Genomic DNA, 11022 nt, shown 5'->3' with positions numbered 1-11022 from the left:
TTGCATCACAGAAATAAATTACATTTTAAAACATATTCAAATAGAAAAGTTATTTTAAATTGTAAAAATATTACACGTATGAATTATATTTTCACATATAAATAACATGTGATTAAAAAACTGGACAGAGCACAAAGGAAAGCAAAATGCAGGTGTTTCTTAACTGCTTTTATAAAATTGCCTTTCATTTTAATTGAATTTTGTCTAGCCTGGCACAACATCTCAAGTCATAGAACTCATAATGTGAGATGCTGAAAGATCTAATTCTCTAAACTCTAATAAGCATTAAAAAATACCCAGCAGCAGTAAAAAAGCTCTTTTCAAATATTAATTTTGTAAGTAATAAAAATAAATATATTATGAAAAATATTTAAACCACAAAGTGACCCGATAATACCAAAATAATAGTTTTAATATTTGAATCACACAAAGATTGGGTAAAAATGGAATTGCTAAAATTTGAATAATTAAATAATTAAATAAAAAAAAATGAATTCTATTTTACAGTTTTATGTTTTTATTTGCTGTATTATTTCACAGTAATCTTTATATGAACAGTAACAACTTTATATGGTGAAACAGTATTACAATTTAAAATAGCTCTTTAATTTATTCATGTTATGGCAAAGCTACATTTTTAGCAGCCATTACTCCAGTCTTCAGGATCTCATGATGTTTCATATATCTTTTCTAATATGCTGATTTGCTGCCCAAGAAATGTTTCTTATTATTATTAATACTGAGAACAGTTGTGATGCTTACTATTTTTGTGGAAACTGTAATGCATTTTTTTTCAAGATTCAAAAGAACAGCAATGATTTGAAATAGAAGTATTTGGTAACACTATATATGTCTTTACTGTCACTTTTGATTAATTGAATGCATCCAGGAAAAAAAAAAAAAAAAAAAAAAAAATATATATATATATATATATATATATATATATATATATATATATATATATATATATATATATATATATATATATTATTATTATTTATATATATATATATATATATATATATATATATATATATATATATATATATATATATATATATATATATATATATATTATTTTTTTATAATATGAATAATTGTATTTATTTGTATTTTATTTATATAATTAATGTATGATAATGTATAATGTAATGTAACTATTTCCTTGATTTTTTTTTTTGCTTTATTGTGTTATAAATAGCCAACCAACCAAATAAATAAAAAATGCCCTGAAAATGACTTGTGCAGTGGTGCAGTGCAGCAGCAACCAAAAGGTTCAGCTACCGTTCATCAAGACAGTGACTTATTGACCTCCATCAATTTAATAGCGGCCTACTTTTTTTTCTTTTAAATACCACGCTTTCCTGTTCCTGCAGTCTCAATCAATCACAGCATGATTTCAAACCATCTGATCCCTTCTAATAACTCGTCTGACCATATGATCCCTCTGCCTTTTATGATCTCGTCTAATAGCATGTCTGTCCTCTCACTAATCACATGTGTTTTTTATATATCTGCGAAACCACATTTTCCCCTTTTTCCTTCTCCTTTTCTCTCTAATGTTCTCTGAAGCTCTTCTTCTCTCCCACTTTTCTTCTTTTGTGTCTGAGGCTCTCTGACAGGCCGCTGCAAACGATGCTGGACCACAAGAGCTGCTTGTCAGCATCCATCTCTATAGCGAAAGTGGATATCGAAGCTGGCCACATAATTACAGTCTTATCTTAGACATTCACGGCCACTCATACGCTGACAACAAATGAAAAGGCCCCAATTAAGCAATTATCTTTAAAGGTGCTGCCTAATGTAGTCATCTGAGCAACAAAGAGAGAATGAGAAGACTCGCTCACTGCTGCCGTGCCTGTTAACTTACAGTAGTGGAGCTAAGATGGGATTTTTTAATGAACAGATAAAGGGGATAGACAGCCAAACCTCAGAATCTGACAAATCTGTCAGGAGAGACACTAAATAGAGGATACTAATGATGAGAGCACACACACATGCTCTGGTACAAAACCAAGTTAGCTGCCCTATGGTCTACAACACATAGGTAAGTGCATTTAAAGGGTCGGTGACACAGCAGGCATTTGTGTGTGTGTGTGTGTTTTTTACTGCACGAGTACAATGTAATGGAACAAAAGAAGCAGGTGTTTTGAGATACTGGTAAATATCAAAAAAATCTTACACCACATTTTAGATCATGGCACACCTAATTTGTAATGCTGAAATAATTCTTTAAACATAAAAATATACTGCACAACAAAATATGTGTAAAATAAGCAGTTTTCAATTATTAATTCTGTAAATGATTTTAATCACACAGTACCGAGTATATTTCTATACTATTATCACAAAAATATTGCATAAAAAATATTTGAATTCTGTAATTATAAAATAAAAATACTATTACAATTTTAAAATAATCTTAAAAATCACACATACATATACATTTTTAATTATTTGATTACTTTTGTGAATTATATTTTTAAAGATATTTTAACCGTACCCAGACAATCTCAAAATAAATATCTTTTTTTTAAAATAATGATTTTAATCATACAAATATCGGCTAAAATAATGGATAATTTAGTTATTCTAATATAATTGCATTTCAATAATTGAATAATTAATAACCAAATTACCATTTTTAATTACATTTAAATAAAAATTGTTACAATTGTGTGTTTGCTAGCGTAGAAATAAAGTGCTCGAGGAGGGTCTTAAAACCAACGTCGATGGAGATAACAATATACAACACTACTACATTAACATATTAACTAACATCAACTAACATCACATAACTACATCAGGATACAACAATCACGGACAAGGAAGAACTGAACAGACAGGGTATTTGATCACAGGAATTAACCAGAGAACTGGAGACAGGTGGAGATCAATCTATTAACAAAACAAGAACAGGAAAAAGACCAAATAAGGAAACAAAGTTCATGAACATAACAATTTTATTAAACAAATACTAATACTAAATATTAATCATTAAAATAAAATGTGTATTTATATTTTTAAATTGATATGTTATTAAAAAATTAGGTAAAATAATATTTTTTGGATTATTTTATTATTACTTTTTCCTTGAAAATAAATTATAATTATTAACCATGAAGTATTTCAGCCTGTACCCATCCAGCTGCTAATCGATTTGTGCCAGTCTATTGATGGCCAAACCACCTGAAAAGCCCGTGATTTATATTTTTCAAAATAAAAATGTTTAAAAAATTGATTTTTAGCATATAGTAAGGGAAGTATTAACACAGAAGTATTTCCCAAAAATTTTTAGCAATGAATTTTATCAGGATTGCCTTTCTCTACGAATGATACATGCCATGCTGTCATTGAATTTGACCGGAACATATTTTAAAATGCAGAATAATTTCCTTTTTGCAATATAAAGTAGGCAGCACACTAAATTTCAAACAGACCTGCAATTACAGGCAAAAACTGTGCAGTGATAGACACGTGTGATCAAATGTAAAGATGCAGACAGTCAATTGAAAGGAAGCCATTAAGCTCAAATTCAGACAAACAAAGCCACCCGTTATTCTTGGCTCACGTCCCTGTATCTGACAGCAGCTAGACACTAAATAGTTGTTGTTTTTTGTTGTTTTCTCTTTGCTCTTCCTCACCCCATCTTCCACGTCCTCCCTGCTGCTAGTCATTATAGACGTTTTCTCTCTAATTGATCCTCTCTTCTTTATCATGTCTTTCTGTCCGCTGAGTGTCTCTTCTAATGGTCAACTGCCCCACTATAAATAACAACAGAATAAAGTTACAATGAAAAAACTCTTAAAAGGTCCTAATATATGACTTGGTTTTCTTTATGGAAATTATTTTTATTACTGGGGTAAAATGTGATCTGGTCACACCTCCAGACACTTGAAAATTTGCTGCTGAAAATTATTCAGCTTTACCATAACAGTAATAAATTACATAATATATTGAAATATAATTGTTTTGAAGTGTAATAACATTTCACGATGTTACTGTTTTTACTGTATTTTAAATAAAGCAAACCTTGATGAGCATAAGACCCCAAATTTTGAACTGTAAACTTTTGACTCCCCACTTGAGTCATTTATCATGCTTCCTTAATTTAATTTTCAGTTTATTAGACCTATAGAGCTCAGTTTAATAACATGTATATAGTACGTGCTGTGTACAGTCTCACCTCAGGTAGTTCATTAGCACTTTCTGGTTAATTATCCTCAGTGTGGCAGCAGACGTGTGACAGTCTGAAGAAGACGATTCAATATAAACACCACATGCACATTTAAAGCTAATCAATAGAGTGGGCTCCAAGTCCTTCCTGGTGTCACATCGAGGCCAGTGAAAACTGTGCCGTCTCCTGGATCAATACAGACTCAACTCCATTTAAACACCTTTTTTAACCCACCGTCACGGTGTGATGCAGCCATTTGTGGAAATGAAATGACTTCTAGCAGGAGGGGCACCTTGTTTGACATAAAGAATGGCTGACCCCTTCGATTAATCGGAGTGAGATATTGTGTTTTAAGAAGGGCTTAATGACGATCCCTTTGAAAGGAAATCTGAAACTTAATGTGAAGTGCTAATCAATAGATGTATTCACTGTCTAGAGAGAGACATTTACTTTGTAGTATCCATTACTCGGACCATGGGCTTATGGGTCTTTTGTGATTCTTATCAGCAAAAAAGCCTCTTAAAGCAAAAAGGGGAAGATCAGAGTACTTCTACATCCATTTGCTCCACATTTAACTTTAGTTTATAATATAAAATTCAGCGACAAACATTAGGGGCCAATATATATATATATATATATATATATCTGATGCAATAAAGCCACTCCCCCTTCATTTCTTGCTCCAAATAAAAAAAGTTTACATTTGAAAGAATTTTAAAGACAAAATATACCATTTTTTTTCCTGCTAATTATTTATTATATTTATATTATATGAATTATAATTATTTATAATTCATTCAATATTCATATAATCATTATATTAATTAGCAATTGATATTAAACTTTTAATATTATTGTTAATATTAATATTAATATTAAAACTTGTGTGATATTCCTTTAAAATAATGTTTTAGTATATCTTTTTTTAAGTATATTTTACTAAGCAATTTCTTACATAATTTCTTTGAGCTAGACCAAACTTTTATTTTAATGGGTTGTAACCAGAGTGTCTGTGTTTTTTAATTAACTATTATTATTAGCTATTAAGCCTACTTGACGTATAGCATACTCTACTGTGCAATAGTAGGCCTACTATAGTTCTGTTTGAATTTCTTCAAGTTATACCGAAATTGTATTTTGACAGGTTGTCGTAAAAACATTGCCGTTTCTGTTAGTCTGTGTATACGATACGAATGAATGACGATAGTTTTATCAAATGAAATGGTGAAATCCTCTCATAGCGCACTGACGTGCACATGTGTAGCCTACATCATGTGTCAGTATAGTGAAGAGCTGAAAACACCACGCGCGCTTCAGTGTGTGTGTGTGTGTTAATGATGTTAATGATAAATCCCCTGTTATGTTTGTACTGGCTACTGTATACAGGCCACCAGGGCACCATACAGACTTTATTAAAGAGTTTGGTGATTTTACATCCGAGTTAGTTCTGGCTGCAGATAAAGTCTTAATAGTTGGTGATTTTAATATCCATGTCGATAATGAAAAAGATGTATTGGGATCAGCATTTATAGACATTCTGAACTCTATTGGTGTTAGACAACACGTTTCAGGACCTACTCATTGTCGAAATCATACTCTAGATTTAATACTGTCACATGGAATTGATGTTGATAGTGTTGAAATTATTCAGCCAAGTGATGATATCTCAGATCATTATTTAGTTCTGTGTAAACTTCATATAGCCAAAATTGTAAATTCTACTTCTTGTTACAAGTATCGAAGAACCATCACTTCTACCACAAAAGACAGCTTTTTAAGTTATCTTCCTGATGTATCCGAATTCCTTAGCATATCCAAAACCTCAGAACAACTTGATGATGTAACAGAAACTATGGACTCTCTCTTTTCTAGCACTTTAAATACAGTTGCTCCTTTACGTTTAAGGAAGGTTAAGGAAAACAGTATGACACCATGGTATAATGAGCATACTCGCACCCTAAAGAGAGCAGCCCGAAAATGGAGCGCAGCTGGAGGAAAACAAAACTAGAGGTATTTCGTATTGCTTGGCGGGAAAGTAGCATATCCTACCGAAAAGCATTAAAAACTGCTAGATCTGATTACTTTTCTTCTCTTTTAGAAGAAAACAAACATAACCCCAGGTATTTATTCAATACAGTGGCTAAATTAACGAAAAATAAAGCCTCAACAAGTGTTGACATTTCCCAACACCACAGCAGTAATGACTTTATGAACTACTTTACTTCTAAAATCGATACTATTAGAGATAAAATTGCAACCATTCAGCCGTCAGCTACAGTTTCGCATCAGACAGTGCACTATAGACCCCCTGAGGAACAGTTCCACTCATTCTCTACTATAGGAGAGGAAGAATTGTATAAACTTGTTAAATCATCTAAACTTACAACATGTATGTTAGACCCTATACCATCTAAGCTCCTAAAAGAGGTGCTTCCAGAAGTCATAGATCCTCTTCTGACTATTATTAATTCCTCATTGTTATTAGGACATGTCCCCAAAACCTTCAAACTGGCTGTTATTAAGCCTCTCATAAAAAAGCCACAACTTGACCCCAGAGAACTAGTTAATTATAGACCAATCTCGAATCTCCCTTTTCTGTCCAAGATACTAGAAAAGGTGGTATCCTCACAATTATATTCCTTCTTAGAGAAAAATGGTATATGTGAGGATTTCCAGTCAGGATTTAGACCGTATCATAGTACTGAAACTGCTCTCCTTAGAGTTACAAATGATCTGCTCTTATCATCTGATCGTGGGTGTATCTCTCTATTAGTTTTATTGGATCTTAGTGCTGCGTTTGACACAATTGACCACAACATTCTTTTGCATAGACTTGAACACTTTGTTGGCATCAGTGGAAGTGCATTAGCATGGTTTAAATCGTACTTATATGACCGCCATCAGTTCGTAGCAGTGAATGAAGATGTATCATATCGATCACAAGTGCAGTATGGAGTACCTCAAGGCTCAGTTCTAGGGCCGCTACTCTTCACGCTTTATATGTTACCCTTGGGAGATATCATCAGGAAACATGGTGTTAGCTTTCACTGTTATGCTGATGATACGCAGCTCTATATTTCCTCGCAGCCCGGTGAAACACACCAATTTGAAAAACTAATGGAATGCATAGTCGATATAAAAAATTGGATGACGAGTAATTTCTTACTGCTAAATTCAGAAAAAACAGAGGTGTTAATCATAGGGCCTAAAAACTCTACTTGTAATAACCTAGAACACTGTCTAAGACTTGATGGTTGCTCTGTCAATTCTTCGTCATCAGTTAGGAACCTAGGTGTGCTACTTGATCGCAATCTTTCCTTAGAAAGCCACGTTTCTAGCATTTGTAAAACTGCATTTTTCCATCTCAAAAATATATCTAAATTACGGCCTATGCTCTCAATGTCAAATGCAGAAATGTTAATCCATGCATTTATGACTTCAAGGTTAGACTACTGTAATGCTTTATTGGGTGGTTGTTCTCCACGCTTGGTAAACAAACTACAGCTAGTCCAAAATGCAGCAGCAAGAGTTCTTACTAGAACCAGGAAGTATGACCATATTAGCCCGGTCCTGTCCACACTGCACTGGCTCCCTATCAAACATCGTATAGATTTTAAAATATTGCTTATTACTTATAAAGCCCTGAATGGTTTAGCACCTCAGTATTTGAATGAGCTCCTTTTACATTATACTCCTCTACGTCCGCTACGTTCTCAAAACTAAGGCAATTTGATAATACCTAGAATATCAAAATCAACTGCGGGCGGCAGATCCTTTTCCTATTTGGCGCCTAAACTCTGGAATAACCTACCTAACATTGTTCGGGAGGCAGACACACTCTTGCAGTTTAAATCTAGATTAAAGACCCATCTCTTTAACCTGGCATACACGTAACATACTAATATGCTTTTAATATCCAAATCCGTTAAAGGATTTTTAGGCTGCATTAATTAGGTAAACTGGAACCGGAACACTTCACATAACACCGTACTTTCTACATCATTAGAAGAATGGCATCTACGCTAATATTTGTCTGTTTCTCTCTTGTTCCGAGGTCACCGTGGCCACCAGATCCAGTCTGTGTCCAGATCAGAGGGTCACTGCAGTCACCCGGATCCAGTACGTATCCAGACCAGATGGTGGATCAGCACCTAGAAAGGACCTCTACTGCCCTAAAAAGACAGCGGAGACCAGGACAACTAGAGCCCCAGATACAGATCCCCTGTAAAGACCTTGTCTCAGAGGAGCACCAGGACAAGACCACAGGAAACAGATGATTCTTCTGCACAATCTGACTTTGCTGCAGCCTGGAATTGAACTACTGGTTTCGTCTGGTCAGAGGAGAACTGGCCCCCCAACTGAGCCTGGTTTCTCCCAAGGTTTTTTCTCCATTCTGTCACCGATGGAGTTTCGGTTCCTTGCCGCTGTCGCCTCTGGCTTGCTTAGTTGGGGTCACTTCATCTACAGCGATATCGTTGACTTGATTGCAAATTAAAACAGACACTATTTCAACTGAACAGAGATGACATCAATGAATTCAATGATGAACTGCCTTTAACTATCATTTTGCATTATTGAGACACTGTTTTCCAAATGAATGTTGTTCAGTGCTTTGGCGCAATGTATTTTGTTTAAAGCACTATATAAATAAAGGTGATTGATTGATTGATTGATTGATTGATTGATTGATTGATTGATTGAGTGTGTGTGTCTCTTCCCAGAGACGTGTATAACAGCACCTTCAGGGTCGCTGCTGGCCAAATGGGTGCTCTAAGCAGGATTGTACTGTTGTGCCCAAATATTGAGCTTCAAATTTGCGTTTGAGCCCATGTGAAATAGTAGCATAATTTACAAATGATTTACAGATTATTTTAATAAATATCAAACATTTAATTCATTATAGCTGACACCTACATGAACAATTACAGTTGTTTTTATGACTGTAAGTCATTCTCCTCAAATGCTACTGACGTTAGAAAAGTTTATACCAATATCGCATGTAACTTTAGAGACGGACCCTAAATTTGAGACTCTCGAACGTACAATGTCAAGCCAACATTATGTCTGTTTTTTTTTTTTACTTTCATTTTTCTTTTCTCTTCGCTGGATTGGATTCATCAATTCAATTATGAACATTCAGCCGCAAACATGAGGTGCGAGCGGTCGCGAGCGCGGATGGGAGAATGGAGGAAGTTTTTTTTTTTTCTTCTTTTTTTGGAGCAACTGGGATGGTGCCCCCTCTGGGAGTTGGTGCCCTAGGCAGATTGAGTCAGTGCGGGAGTTCGGAGCGGGATCGCAAATCATTTGAGTCATTTCGCGAGTTCAAAGCGGGTTTGCGAATAATTTGAATCAGTTCGGGAGTTAGTAGCGGGATCGCGAATCATTTGAGTCAGTTATGGGGATCGCGAATCATTTGGGTCAGTTTGGGAGTTCGGAGCGGGATCGCGAATCATTTGAGTCAGTTCGCGAGTTCAAAGCGGGTTCGCGAATCATTTGAGTCAGTTATGGGGATCGCGAATCATTTGAGTCAGTTTGGGAGTTCGGAGCGGGATCGCGAATCATTTGAGTCAGTTTGGGAGTTCGGAGCGAGATCGCGAATCATTTGAGTCAGTTTGGGAGTTCGGAGCGGCTTCGCGGATCATTTGAATCAATTCGAGAGTTTGGAGCGGGATCGCGAATCATTTGAGCCAGTTTGGGGATCGCAAATCATTTGAATCAGTTCGGGAGTTCGGAGCGGCTTCGTGGATCATTTGAATCAATTCGAGAGTTCAAAGCGGGTTCGCGAATCATTTGAGTCAGTTATGGGGATCGCGAATCATTTGAGTCAGTTTGGGAGTTCGGAGCCGGATCGCGAATCATTTGAGTCAGTTATGGGGATCGCGAATCATTTGAGTCAGTTTGGGAGTTCGGAGCGGCTTCGCGGATCATTTGAATCAATTCGAGAGTTCGGAGCGGGATCGCGAATCATTTGAGCCAGTTTGGGGATCGCAAATCATTTGAATCAGTTCGGGAGTTCGGAGCGGCTTCGCGGATCATTTGAATGAATTCGAGAGTTCGGAGCGGGTTCGCGAATCATTTGAGTCAGTTCGGGAGTTCAGAGCAGGATCGCGAATCATTTGAATCAGTTCGGGAGTTCGGAGCGGCTTCGCGGATCATTTGAATCAATTCGAGAGTTCGGAGCGGCTTCGCGGATCATTTGAATCAATTCGAGAGTTCGGAGCGGGTTCACGAATCATTTGAGTCAGTTCGGGAGTTCAAAGCGGGTTCGCGAATCACTAAAGATTCGCGCTCATAAATTTTCAAATTGGCCATAACCTTTAATTCGTTGCTGCCAACTGGGGGTGGCGGGGCTTTCTTTTAGGGTGGCATATGCCACCCTATGCCACCCCGGTAGATCCGCCCCTGATTTGCTGCAAATGTCACACTGTAGTTAAGAGTTTGCAAAGTTTATATTGAGCATTGTGAGCCAACTGAACCTGATCTGATAAACTCTAGTTTGTTCAGCTTCACGCAACAGGGCACTGGTGACAGGCTTCAAGATCAATGGACAGCAGTCCAGGAGGCCTTATGTATTTTTTTATTGTTCATCAGCAGCACACTTGTATAATGGCTTGACCTACACTTTCATCCCAGAGGTAAACTCCAGGGGAAATGATCAAATCAAAAAAGGCTCACAGCAGTCAAATGTTTGTTTTGTGAGGTTAGGCTGCCCTCTAATGGAGAAACAAGAGCCTATACCTTGAGTCTGCATTCAGTCACAGCCCAGCCAAGATGCACAAAGGCTCATTTTCATTCAGCTTTATTTAGATTTATGTTTAAGTTCTCTGTTTTCTCCTGCTTTAACA

This window comes from Carassius gibelio, chromosome B23, assembly GCF_023724105.1.
Source record: "Carassius gibelio isolate Cgi1373 ecotype wild population from Czech Republic chromosome B23, carGib1.2-hapl.c, whole genome shotgun sequence".
Taxonomy (NCBI): domain Eukaryota; kingdom Metazoa; phylum Chordata; class Actinopteri; order Cypriniformes; family Cyprinidae; genus Carassius; species Carassius gibelio.
The sequence above is the reverse complement of the archived record's forward strand: the minus strand, read 5'-3'. Positions refer to the sequence as shown.